This window comes from Camellia sinensis, chromosome 15, assembly GCF_055761805.1.
Source record: "Camellia sinensis isolate YWXY chromosome 15, ASM5576180v1, whole genome shotgun sequence".
Classification (NCBI taxonomy): Eukaryota; Viridiplantae; Streptophyta; class Magnoliopsida; order Ericales; family Theaceae; genus Camellia; species Camellia sinensis.
The window spans coordinates 64069305-64082501 of record NC_138975.1 but is presented as its reverse complement, the minus strand read 5'-3'; positions in this window follow the sequence as shown (position 1 = coordinate 64082501).

Sequence of the window (13197 nt, the reverse complement as noted above, 5' to 3'; positions counted from 1 at the left end):
GAATTTGAGGCAAAAGAGGTAGATAGATTTTTTGGAGGATTACGATTTTGAGTTACACTATCATCCGGGAAAAGTAACCGAGCCTTGATTAGGAAATCCATAAGCAGTGTAGCTTGTATTGCCATCTGAGAATGAGAGATGTTGGGTGCTATTGGTGAGTTTGGCTTGCATCTTGGTAAATCCGTTGAGTCGGTAGCTTTGTTTTCGGTAGTATCACAACCTACACTTGTGAGCCGAGTTCTAGAAGCACAGAGGGGTGACCTTGAGATAAACCCTCCGGGAAAAGATCTCTACTGGAAAGGTAGAGAAGGGCTTGAACGTGTATTCCGACTTGAGTGTTAGATACCTTGACCATCTTTTAGTGCCGATATAGCAACTCTGATTTAGATCCGACCTGTTGATGTTTTAGATCCAGGTTTCATTGTCTTATTTGGTTGTTCATATCTTGTTTTCTCTCATTCCTCATTGAATTTCGTTATTGGGGTGTGTTAGTTACATTTGGAGCTGGTTGGTTTCTTATTTTAAAATTTATTGATACCTAGAATTTTGTTCCTTCGCTCGAGCGACACTTCTTGTGCTTGAGAGGTCTTTGTGAACCTCCAGTACTTTTGCAAGTCTGCAAAAAATACTGGGAGTGTGTGTTCTTTGCTCGAGCAAAACTTCTTGTGCTCGAGCAACGGTCTCTTTTCTGTAAAACTACTGGGAGGGTGCATTCTTCGTTCAAGCGGTGGTTCCTGCGCTCGAACGGTCACAACTTGTTGTGTTTGGTCGCTTGAACGACACTTCTTGCGCTCGAGCGATCTATTCGAATTCAACAACTATAAAAATCACTCTGGTCACATCTAGACCACTTTTCTATCTCTCTTTTCTCTCATTCCGCCATTGTTGGGCCTTCAAGCTCTTTCTACTTGGTTTTCATCTACTTTTACATATCTTTGACCTCGAGTTCTATATACCAAAATGCAGTGCTCGATGAGGGCTTCCATTTAATCTGAGCGAATCGTGTTTTCGTTGAATTTGGATTTTCGGACTTTCTTCTCTTCATTGCTTGAGGTAGGTATTATTTTGCTTCTTTTCAATACATCATCTATAGATAGACATTTGGTAAATTTTATTGCATAAAAATCATATCTATTGTGGATCTTTTGAAAATCATGAAAGGGGATCTAGGGTTTGATCTTCAAGTTTCAAATTAATTAAATTGGTTATTGTTTGATTAGTTAGGGAGTGGTTTATTGTGTTTATATTAAGAGGAAGAGAAAGCCCTTAATTTGATAATTTGACTTGACAAAGGCCCTGTTTGGTAGGGCTTATTTCAGCTTTTAGCTTAATTTAAGTTATTTTGATATGTTTGGTTCAGCTTAATAATACAGCTTATAGCTTTTTGTAAGTCAAAAATCAACTTATTCTTTGAGTGGGGGAGGAGAAGCTTAATTTATAAGTCAAAAATCAGCTTATGTTCACAGTTATAAGCTATAAGCTGTTAAGGTATAAGTTATAATTATTTTCCCACAGCTCTACCAAACGGGGCTAAAACTAAAAAGGGGTAAAGTTGATTAAAGATTGTGTTTTGATAGTTTAAGATGTGATTATTTAGTATAAAGGATGAACAAATTATGGTATTTGGAATTTATTTGGATAATCATGTTAAGTTAATTTGGACTATGGTTTGGAAATCCTTGGATGTGGTTCTATTGAAATGTGGAAATGTGTTTTTGAAAAATAAAAGAGTGATTTTGAAAGGAGAAAGAAACCATGGCGTATTGAAAATCTAGATTTGAACATAAGGTTGGGTTTTGAAACTTTGAATATTGTTATTATTATTGTTGTTGGGCTTAAAGTCAAGGGAGTATCGAATTATCGTATTACGTATACTGAAATACTTATACTTACAGGTTTTGTCCTTGGTCATCGGTCGAGGGTGACATCGTGATATTGAATAGATTTTGTGTATTTAGTACACTCGGAATTATCTGTATTGGTTGAATAGATTTTTATGTATGTAGAACACTTGGATTATGTTGGTTTGTTGAATTATGTGATGGTTGGAAATGTGCACACGCTGAGAATAAGGGGTACCATTACCTATTAGCTAGCGTTTGGGGAATTAGCTGCGCTAAGAATGTGGAGTGCCAGTACCTTTTAGCTAGCGCTTGGAGAACTTGGCAGAGGTACCATTACCTTCCAACTGGTGACTAGTGAATTGGCATGAGTATTGGAAAGGTGTATCATTGGCTTACCGTGCTTGAGGCAGGTAGAGCGTTGTTGGGTTTTTCATTATCATCGTGGTTCCATTTTCATGCATTGAGATAATTATTTTGTGAAGGATGTCGGTATCTTAAATGGTTATGTAAGGAGTATTTTATATTATCGTCGTCATGTTCGTTTAGGATACTTCTAATCAGAAATTGTAAAGTGAAGTTGGTGTAAGTTTAGTAATCGAAGAAAATGTAATTGGGTTTTGTAGATTGGTTTTGAAAACTGGTTGTCGCTGAGTAACTTTAAAATTAAAAAGGTAACAAGAAGAAGGAAAGATGAATGGTTGTGTTGTTGATCAAATTGAACATTTTCAAGGAAAAATATCTATGTAAGTATATCTTCATATCTAAACCGACACTTATGTATATGATATGACTTAAAGTACTCATTATCATAACTATCTATATGTTTTTATTATTTAGGATCATGTTGGGATCCCTACTAGACTTTATGTTTATCCCATGTTGCTAATCTTTTTTCAAGTGGACATCGAGAAGTGTTTTAAGATCAAGGATCTTCATTATCTGTTAGCCATGAGGCCTTTTAATTGTTGGCCGAATACCATTGTTGTAAAAAGGGTTGAACCCTTTCTCTTTCATGTATTGATGTAAGCTTGCGGGTGATTTATTGTAATTATATCTCTTATAGCATTCATTATGTATTTGGATGAGAGAACCTTTACTTAATTGTCTTTATTGATGTATTAAAGTTCTATACGTTATCTCTAAAATTGTATTATAATAAAGGATTTGGTAATGTTACCGTAGTAATAAAAAATAGGCGTTATAACTTGGTATCAGAGCGAGCTGGGTTTGAATACTTTGGGCTCGTGAGGAGTGGTTTTTACCACATCGCGTTTGCTATGCATGGTGAGAACGCTGCATATAGTTAGGATAAGTGTTAGGATTTACATGTTGCATTTATGTGAGCATGGGGTTAAGTTTCTTGAATAGTGTTTGTAGCCGGTGAATTTGCTTTGAGGTCTTATCGGAAACACACCTGATCAATGTGGTTTCTGATGAGAATTCCTTGAGAGTTCCGGGACGAGTAGTTATCATTGTGAACTTAATTCGATTATGTGACTAAGTGTTTATGTGTGTTTGGGAGTTAGTCTATCTTGTAGCCTAGAAGTGGTGAGTGCATGTGCCTCGAGGAAGGGTTGTGGTGTTGTGCCCTAAGTTAGTCTTGTGTTGATTCTATAGGATGTTTACACGAGGGAACAGAGGACGAGTTGGGAATAAGAGTGCCGGTAGGGGGGCACAATAGTTCCTTTAACACCTGTCATTGTAGTATTGGCTGTCGGCAAGGAAGTTACACCCGAGATTGTGAGAGTGATGCAGGATGCTCTAGCTCGCAATGAGGGTGACAACGGGTGTGCCCTCAAGGTTACTAAGGAGTTTCTTCATTCCAATCCACCAGAGTTTGTGGGGAAGGCTAAACCGTTGAAGGCAGAGGATTGGTTGGAGCAGGTTACCAAGACTCTTGACATGCTTAGAGTTGACGATGAAGAGTTGAGGATTTCTTTGGCGAGTTTCCTATTGCGGGGTGATGCAGGGTATTGGTGGAAGTTTGCTAAAAACATCGTAAGTAACACGTGGGTTGCTTTTACCAAGGCCTTTTTGGCCAAGTACTTCCCTCCTTCTACTCGGGAAAGGTTGAAGGAACAGTTTGTTGAGTTATGCCATTATATTACTCCTTTAACACAGTTTGAGATGCAGTTTACTAGTTTGTCGAGGTTTGCTCCAGAGTTTGTGGCAACAGAGGAGCATCATTGTTATGAGTTTGAGAGGCGGTTGTGCAATGATATCCGGGAGAAGGTAGCTGGACTCTTTTACATGTGTAATGAGAAGTTGTTCATGGGATTGATAAATGTAGTGGTGTTGTATATATGATACTGTTTTATGAAATTATTACACGATGGCCTATGAGCCTTGTTTTGTTTAGGAGTTAATTATTGAGAATGGGAATTCATGGGTTATTGCGATTGGTGTGGTAGTATCGTAAGGGTTGAGTTATAAGGCTTTAGATGTGTTGAGTTTAAGGGAATATGAGACTCTAGAGTTTGCGAAATTGGCAAAGTTCTGTGAGAATGTCTAGGGAAGTGTGAGATTTGTACCCCAGGTTAGTGAGAGTGGTACTTGTGTATTGTTTAGTAATTTGGTTTTGTTGGTCAGTGAATTCATGGTGGTCCTATTGATTGTGAGAAGGGTGGTGTGTGTGTTGAAGTATTATTAGTTATTGGATGGAGTTTTAAGAGTGAGAGGAGAACTTAATGGTTAACTGTTAGAGGCATTTCTTGAGAGGAAGAACGGTGGTGTTCTTGGATAGTGAGTGTGGCATTGGTGAGGATTCTTTTGTGTCCAGAATTATGTGATTGTCATTGACCACATCGGTCTTACGTTCGAACTGTGAAAGGTAATTGCCATATAGGCATATGAGGGGTGACTTCGTTGGAAAACAATAGTGGTATGGCCAAGTCTTGAAGAATCCAAGGTGATTCAAGGGGTATTGGGGATTCATATGCGAAACTCCATTGGGAGTAGTGGTGTTGGGTGGCGTGTTGGTGAATAGTACCTAGTGTCCAATTTTATCAGGTTAGTCAAGCGAGTAGTTGATATTGGAAGGTGGTTGACAAATAGTCGCATTGGGTCTAGTTTGGAGTTTGGTGAAGAGGAATGTAACCTTGTAAGTGCCTTAGAATGGTTTGGCGAGAGTGGAGTCTTGTGTTTACAGGTGTAGAAACTTGTGTGGAACTTGCTTGAATGGTAAAACTCCTCAAGTTGGAGTAGTGTGTGTAGAGTTACTGTTTTACGTGTGCATTACGTCTTGAGTGGGTGATAACTTATGATGATGTTTGTAATGAAATGGAATTTCAAAATGATGAACTTGCTTGTGCTCGTTATGTTGATAACGCGGTTGTTGTTTCTATTAACGATTGTTATAGAAATGTGGCATATATGTTTGTTGTGGCACCATGGTAAGAGTAATGAACATTATGAGATGACGATTGTTGAGCTTGATTTGGAAAATGATTTTTTCCTAAAGTTATAGCCTCGAATGCCCTTGTTTAATGGAAATGTTGTGGAGCTAATCTAAATTGTAATGAGGAATTTCTCTATATAGTCCGATGCAACTAACTTGTGGATGATTATATATTTTGATTTATATCCTTGTTTCTGGGAATGTTTATAAAACTTGAGCTTTGCTTGAAGAGCAGAAAATGTGTTTTAACTTTGATTGGTGTGAGTTTTTGCACTTGTGAGAAATGTTTGCATTCAAGAGGATGTTTTCGAAAGAATCGATAAAATGAAAAGATTTTTTTTTTTTAACAAGTTCTGTTATCATTTGATTTACCTAGAATGTTAGGTGTTGGGTAAATGACTTAACTTGAATTGGAATTTGTTCGGGGTGACGGTTTGAGGAATGTTTTGGAGCTAGTGAGGTCTGTACACCAGGGTGTTGTCTCTAACCTTATCATGTTATGAGTTCTCTTATCCTATGTGAGTTCATTAAGACTTTGGTTATGGAAATCTCTTCAGTATTGTAAATGTTGAGCACTCGAGTGTGTGTGGTCTGGTTGTAGTGGTTGCCATTTGGTTCATACTTTTAGCACGCATGTAATTGTTGTTTCTGTTTGTCTCGCATGCCCAATGATTGGTATGGGTCGATGAGGCATCCGTGTTTTGCTCCTTAAGTTTTACTGTTCGGGTGTCTTCGGGTCCCGAAGTGTAAGTTGGAATTCGAGAATCTATCCCAAGTATGGATCCAATCCTTAGTGGGTGGTTGTGCTTCCAGTTGTGTTTGAGTAGCCTTTGTTCAGCCTTACCATTAATTTCGGGGACGAAATTCCTTAAAGGAGGGAGGTTATAGTGACTCTAGTTTAGATCCGACCCGTTGACGTTTTAGATCTGGGTTTCATTGTCCTATTTGGTTGTTCATGTCTTGTTTCCCCTTATTCCTCATTGACTTTGGTTGTTGGTTAGATTTAGAATAGGTTGGTTGCTTGTTTTAAAATTTATTGATACCCAGAATTTTGTTCCTTCACTCGAGCGACACTTCTTGCACTCAAGCGGTCTTTGTGAACCTCCAGTACTTTTGCAGGTCTGCAAAAAATACTGGAAGTATGTATTCTTCGCTCAAGCAAAACTTATTGTGCTCGAGAGACAGTCTCTTATCTGTAAAACTACCGGGAGGGTGCATTCTTCGCTCGAACGGTGATTCCTACGCTCGAACGGGCACACCTTGTTGTGTTTGGTCATTCGAGTGACACTTCTTGCAAAACAGGCAACCAACTCACACTAATGAAGGTTAAAGCCTTAAAACACTAAACTAGTGAAGGAATTAACACTACAACTATGCAAAAACAAGACTCAAACAAGCTAACCAGCCCAAAACAGAGCTAAAACAAGTTATTTCATAAGCAAAAATGTGCTGGACTTGAGCTAAGTTAAGCTAGAAAAACATGCTAACATGTGAAGCTAACTAGGCATGCAAACAAGACATGGGGAGGGGAGGCTAATCCCTCCAATTTTGGAATTCAAAAGAAGTTTTTGCCACTGAAAACCCTTTGAAATTCAGTGGTTAAAAGGCCTAAAAAAGTTGGTTTGAAAGTGATGAATAATAGCACAAAAGTTTAACAAACAAAGGAGCAAGGAGGGTGGGCCATCCCTTAACTCAAAATGACCTCAAACCAACACTTTTAAACCATAAAAACAAAGTTTTTGACAGTTCAAAATAAAACCAAAAACAGTTTGAAAAGATGGCAAAACAAGTATACAAAACAAGCATAAACAAGGTAAGTGCTATACCTTTGAAACAAAGCACAAAATAGGCACAAATTCAAGCTCAAACCTCATTCTAGAGCTCAAAGAGAGTCCCAAGTAACCTCAGCCCAAAGATAAGCAACTTTGGGTAAGGGTTGATAGGCAAACTAGAAGTATATCTCTACTTGTATGCACAAAAGTTCTAGAGAGAGAGAAATCTAGACAAAGAGGCTCCCAAAATTTTTCCAACCTTGAAAATAATAGAGAAGGTCCTCTATATATAGAAAAATGTGAGCTCAGGTTGAAAATATCCATATAGGACAGCTGGAACATTGTGAAAACAGCTAGAGGAAAATATCTGTACAAAAAACTACTTTTTAACACCAGTGGCCAACAAGAGTCACCCTTCGATGACACATGGCCGACAAAGCCCATTCATGGCTGACATATGACCGTCAAAGCCCATCCATGGCCAGCAAACTCCACCGGTGGCCGGCCAAAAAAATCTGCTCTCCAAGTCCAACTTCAAATGGGCATATCTTCTTCATCCAGACTCCTTTGCAGGTCATTCTTGAGTCTAAATTGAAGCCCCGGAAGTATAATTTCCAACGGAAGTATACTTTCCAATGGAAGTGGCCTCACATAAAAATTATAAGTGTGCTAAGATATATTCCTATTTTAGTGAAGGTTGTTTAGTTTTGGCTTAACCAAATTGATGCCTAACTTCAACCAGCCATATCTCCCTCATCCAGACTTGGATTTAGGAGATTCTTGAGTGTAAAATGAAGCTCCGGAAGCCCAATTTACAATGGTGGTGGCCCCATAACTAAATTCCAAGTGTACAAAAGGATAGACCTAATTTAGTGAAGGCTGCCCAATTTTCTCTTATTACTTTATGCCCAACTTCTTCCCCAACTAGGTTTCTTCCCTCTCCTCCAATTTTCTTCAAATCCAAACCTCTAAATAAGATACTTTAAATATTTTTTCAAAGAGTTAACCTCTCTTCCATTTATTTCTACTTTGCCCTTACTCGGTTTACCGAAAAGTGCAATTTTTAACGAAATACGAGCCTCGGAAAATCATAGAAACATTTTCAAAAATATTTTGAAAAAGAGGGTTTTAAGGTCTAAAAATAGTTTTGGCCCAAATAGTTTTGATCCAAAATAGGGTGTAAGGTTGGGATTTAGAAGCACTTCTTGCTAAAGAAATCGAACATTTGCATAGCATAACTTTCATTATTGAGTGATCAATCAGTGGCACCCAAGTCTTAAGAGCGGTCAAAAATGGGATGTCTATAGTTAGACCCAACCCTTTCATGCTCTTGGATCCGGGTTCTGATACTTTTTATCGTAGTCCATACTTCTTATTGTCTTGTGGTTGTCTAGTTTGGTTGTTTCGAGTTGTTAGTTGTGTTGCGGACATGTTGGTAGTTCATTTTTCAAAGAAATTCATGTTTGTTTTTCTTCAGGTTCACTCGAGTTGTCTTTGGGTTCTCTCAGTACTTTTGTAGGTCTACAAAACTACCGAGAGTAGGGTAATCTTGGCTCGAGCTGTCATTTCCTGGCTCAAGCCATTTTTTGCAGTTTGTAAAACTTCTAAGAGGGGATCATTGTGAGCTCGAGTCGTGTTTTGGCTGCTCAAGTGGTGTCACTTGCTTGTGTCTTACACTCGAGCGGTAGTTTGGTCACTCAAGCGATCTATACGTCTATCAGATCAAGGAAAGGTCTTTTCTATCACTTTCTGCTTTCTCTCTCTCTCTAGAACATCCCAAAACCTAACTTTTTTCACTCTCTCTTTAGTTCTTACCTAAACACTCAAATACATCCAAATTCGTTAATTTAGCCGCCCTAGTGCTTTGGAGTAAAGTGTAGAGCTCGTAAAGGTGAACATTTTAATCAGTGAAACTTTCATTTTTGACTCCGTCAAAGTTGGGTCTTGCTTTCTTCTTCTTCTCCTCTTGAGGCAGGGACTTCTTCAACCTCCTTGTATGATTCTTGGCTTTATTATGCGCTCCTTGTAACGTACGATGATTTGAGAGTTAGAGATTTGATTTAGGGTTTGGTTTTTGAAATGTAAAAGAGGGGTTTTCAAATAGGTTCTTAAGAAATGTTGTGGGAGTGAGTATATTGTTGAGTTGTGTTGAAATAGTGAAAATATCTGTTTTAAATGTGTTTTTAAAAGAAAATGATTTTTTATTGGAAATCATTAGTGTTTGACTTATAAATGGAATGAAAAACTGTTGAGTTTTGAAAAGATAAAATGAATGTATTTGTTGTTGATAAGAGTGGAGTTGGATATGTATTATCATTCCTACTTTGAGATATTGAACTTATAATTGTTGCTGGAAACTTATCTGTTGTATAGAGATATATGTTTTGGGCTATCGGTGGATGATAGCTTTGATTGTTATAGAAATTGCATGAGAATTAAGTTAATTGAAACCAACTACTCATACATCTTGCATGGAAATATGGTTTCATACTTAAACATTGAAAATATATCATTTTGAGAAAAAAAAAAGGTGTATATCTTGGTGAATTTGGTTAAGGGGTGTGGTTGGGGTTTTATTATGTTGGCCTGTGTGTCTTTGGTAAAAGTCCAGAAATCTGCGCAGTTAGGTACCGATCCTTCTGGTTAATACAAGTAAAATGGCTTTGGCAATGCTTGTATAGCCTACTGGTAGACACGTACCTAAAGATTTTTAGTGTTTTGTATCAAATCGCCCTGTTTTCTGATTTAAAAAGTGTTGTTTTATGAATTGATATATATATATATATATATAACTATGGCATTGCATGGCTTTGAAAGAGAATGTGTAACGTTTTGGCAAATGGTATGCATATGCATTTACCATATGACTTTGTTAAGTTTTATACGTTGTGTTCAAGTATCTGTACTGGGTTTTAACTCACCCTATGTTAGAACCAACTTTTAGGAGCTGATGATATACCTTCGCCAAGGAAGTAGCTTGGGACGATGTTGAAGTTGAGAGCTTCTTCTTGTTCTTTTGCATAAATATTTGGTGTACAAGCCTTAGGCTTTATATATATGAAGTTTAATTCATTTTTTTGTTCCCAATTATCTACATGGAAATATGTAGCCATTAAGGCATTAACTTATTTGTCATGTGATTATTACATGTAATATGCTATAGATTCAAGATTTAGGATTTATAAATGTATACATGCATATGTCATCTTTTCTACGATAAAAGAGAATCAATGAAAAGTTAATCTTATGTAAGTTTCTGCTTTTCCATTGAATATCATGATGTGGGTTGGTATTATTTTGGGGTGTTACACACATAATGGCTGGGCTTTTTTATAATATTGTTGATTCATGAATCACTTAAAAGTATTCTCTTATGAACTATTCTGGTCAGAGGGGAAAGGTGTAGTATAGGAGGGATTCACTAGTGGAAAATGAGTCGAGGGTTGGTGGTAGGAGATGGCGCCAGTGACGGAGAGAAAAGGGGTGATGGCGTCAACAAATGGCAATGGTGGTGCTGGTGCCAATGGCAAAGGGTGGCTGGAATAGGTACGAGTAAGGGAATGGGTATGGGTACGAGTAAGGTTGGGATTATGTGAGGTATCCAAACAATTTTTATCACAAATCAAATTTTGATCTAGAATGCCCTAAGAAATGAGGTGTTCAACCAAAAAAATAGGATTCATTTCGAGCCACCTTGACACAAATGCGTTTCACAATTTTAGTTTTTCTAAAATACCCCTATAATAGTTATTTAAAATAAAAATTATATAATGAAGTGAATGAGGCTTAAACCCATGGCGTTAGATATAAGAAACAATATTTTTACCACTTCAATAATACACAATATATATATATATATATATATTTAAAATCAAAATTAAAATTTATATTTTACGCACACACATCGGATGGTCATACACCACTATTTAATTAATTAATATTAATATCTATCTATCTATCTATACTATTAATATGTGAAGTAGTGTTGGCATATTTGTATTCATATTTTCAGTTGTCCAAAATACCCTTATAATAGTTATTTAAAACAAAACAAAAAAATTATTTACTGATGAATGAATAGGACTTGAAAATATAACGTTCAATCTAAGAAATAACATCTTTACCACTTCAACAATATAAACAGCATATATATTTGTAAATCAAAATCAAAATTTATATTTTATAGAAGTTTGAGTCAGATTTCATAGTTGATTTATATTTTAGGTAAACAAATGAAGTACTAGAAATTTGAGTCAAATTTTGTAGTTGATTTAATTTGTATTGGACGTATTAATAGATTTAGTTTGTATTGATTCTATTTAAGCTTGACTTAGATTTAATTTGTATTAGGTTGCATTAAACAATATTTTGCTCTTTATTTGTGTTTTTAAAGAGTTCTTTATTTTAATTATTGATTGATTTTCTTATTTTTAATATAGTGGAACCTTGGTTCCAGCCCAAACCAACCCGTGCTACATTGGGTTGGTTGGTTCTAGTGCATAATTGGTTTGGTTTTAGATCCAAAAATTTGAAATCGATCATGATTGAGTTGGTTCCAAATTTAGAGCCAAACTGACTAGGAATAGCAACGGGCCGAGGTGGGGCCGGGGATCACACTCCCCATCCCCGATCCCTGATGGTAGAAATTTTTCTGTCCCCAGTCCCGATCCCCGACGGGGAGCCTATCGCCACCCCCGCCCCCGTCCCCCAACGAGGGTCGGGTTTCCCCAACCCCGATAATTCCCTGGCTAAAATAAAAAATAAAAAATAAAAACAAACAAACAAAAAAAAAAAAAACAACAACAACAACATAAACATCCAACAGATCTAAGCACAAACACTCATCAACATGTTGACAACAGCAACAATATCATCAACAGATCTACATAAAAAATAAAAATAAAAAATCTGCCTTTTATTTTTACCAAATAGTGCAATTATTTTTGAACTTTTACTTTTATTTATGCAGATCTGCCTTTTTTTAAAAATTTATTTTTTGATGAAAGGAAGATCTGAGCTATGTAAAAAATAAAAATAAAAAATAAAAAACATAACACATCATTTTCTTCATCTTCATCTTCATCAGATCTGAGCTCAGATGGATGAGGCGACAGAAGCGACGGAATGGAGGGACGACGACGATTGGAGTGAGGCAGAGGGATTGGCGTGAGGCAGATCGGAGGGAGGCAGTGCTGGAGATCGGGGTGTGAGGCAGTGAGGTCGGAAAGAGGGAGGTCGGCGTGGGGCTCGGGAGGTCGGCGTGGGAGGGAGGGGAGGGTTTTAGAAAGAGAGAGAGAGAGAGAGAGAGAGAGAAAGAGATAGACTAAACTGAGTACACACAGAATAGGAAACATATATATATAGGGAGGGGTATAACTGTACTTTCATACCGGGGCAAACGAGGACGGGGTTTGGGGACGGGTCCGGGGCTGGGGAAGGTATCACCGTCCCCGACCCGAAAATGATTGGGAATTTATTTTTTAATACCATCCCCAGCCCGTGGGGAGTTTTTTTCGGGGAAAAACCGTGCCATTCGGAGTCGGGAGGTCGGGTCCCCGTCGGGCCGGTTTCAAATTGCCATCCCTAAAGCTGACACATATTGACCCATGAACACCCCTACCCACTAGTACTATTAATACGTGAATGGGGCTTGAACCCATGACCTTAGGTAAAGGAAATGGTTATTTACACAAAGACCCCCTAAACTATTGATAAGTATCACTTCGATTCTCTAAACTATAAAACAATACAAATAGACCCTCTAAACTATTGAGAAATATCACTTTACTTCCTAAATTATAAAAACATATAAATAGACTCGCTAAATTATAAAAATGTACTAATTGGACTCCCTAATGAAAGAGGTCAAAATTAAACATGTCAATAGTTTAGGAGATCCATCTGTATACTTTTATAGTTTAGGGGACAAAGCAATACTTCTTAATAATTTAGGAGGTCCATTTGTATATGTTATAGTTCAGGAGTCAATTGATTCTTTTCAATAGCTTCGAATAGGGATAGACATCGGCCCGTTAGCTCGCCCGACCCAGTCCCATTTTTTTAGGACTTTGGAAGGTTGTTTTAGCTCATAGGGCCAGGCTGGACCAACATTTTCAGCTCGAAATATTATTGAGCTGGGCTTGAGATTTATACTTTCAACCCAGCCCGACCCACTATTAAATCA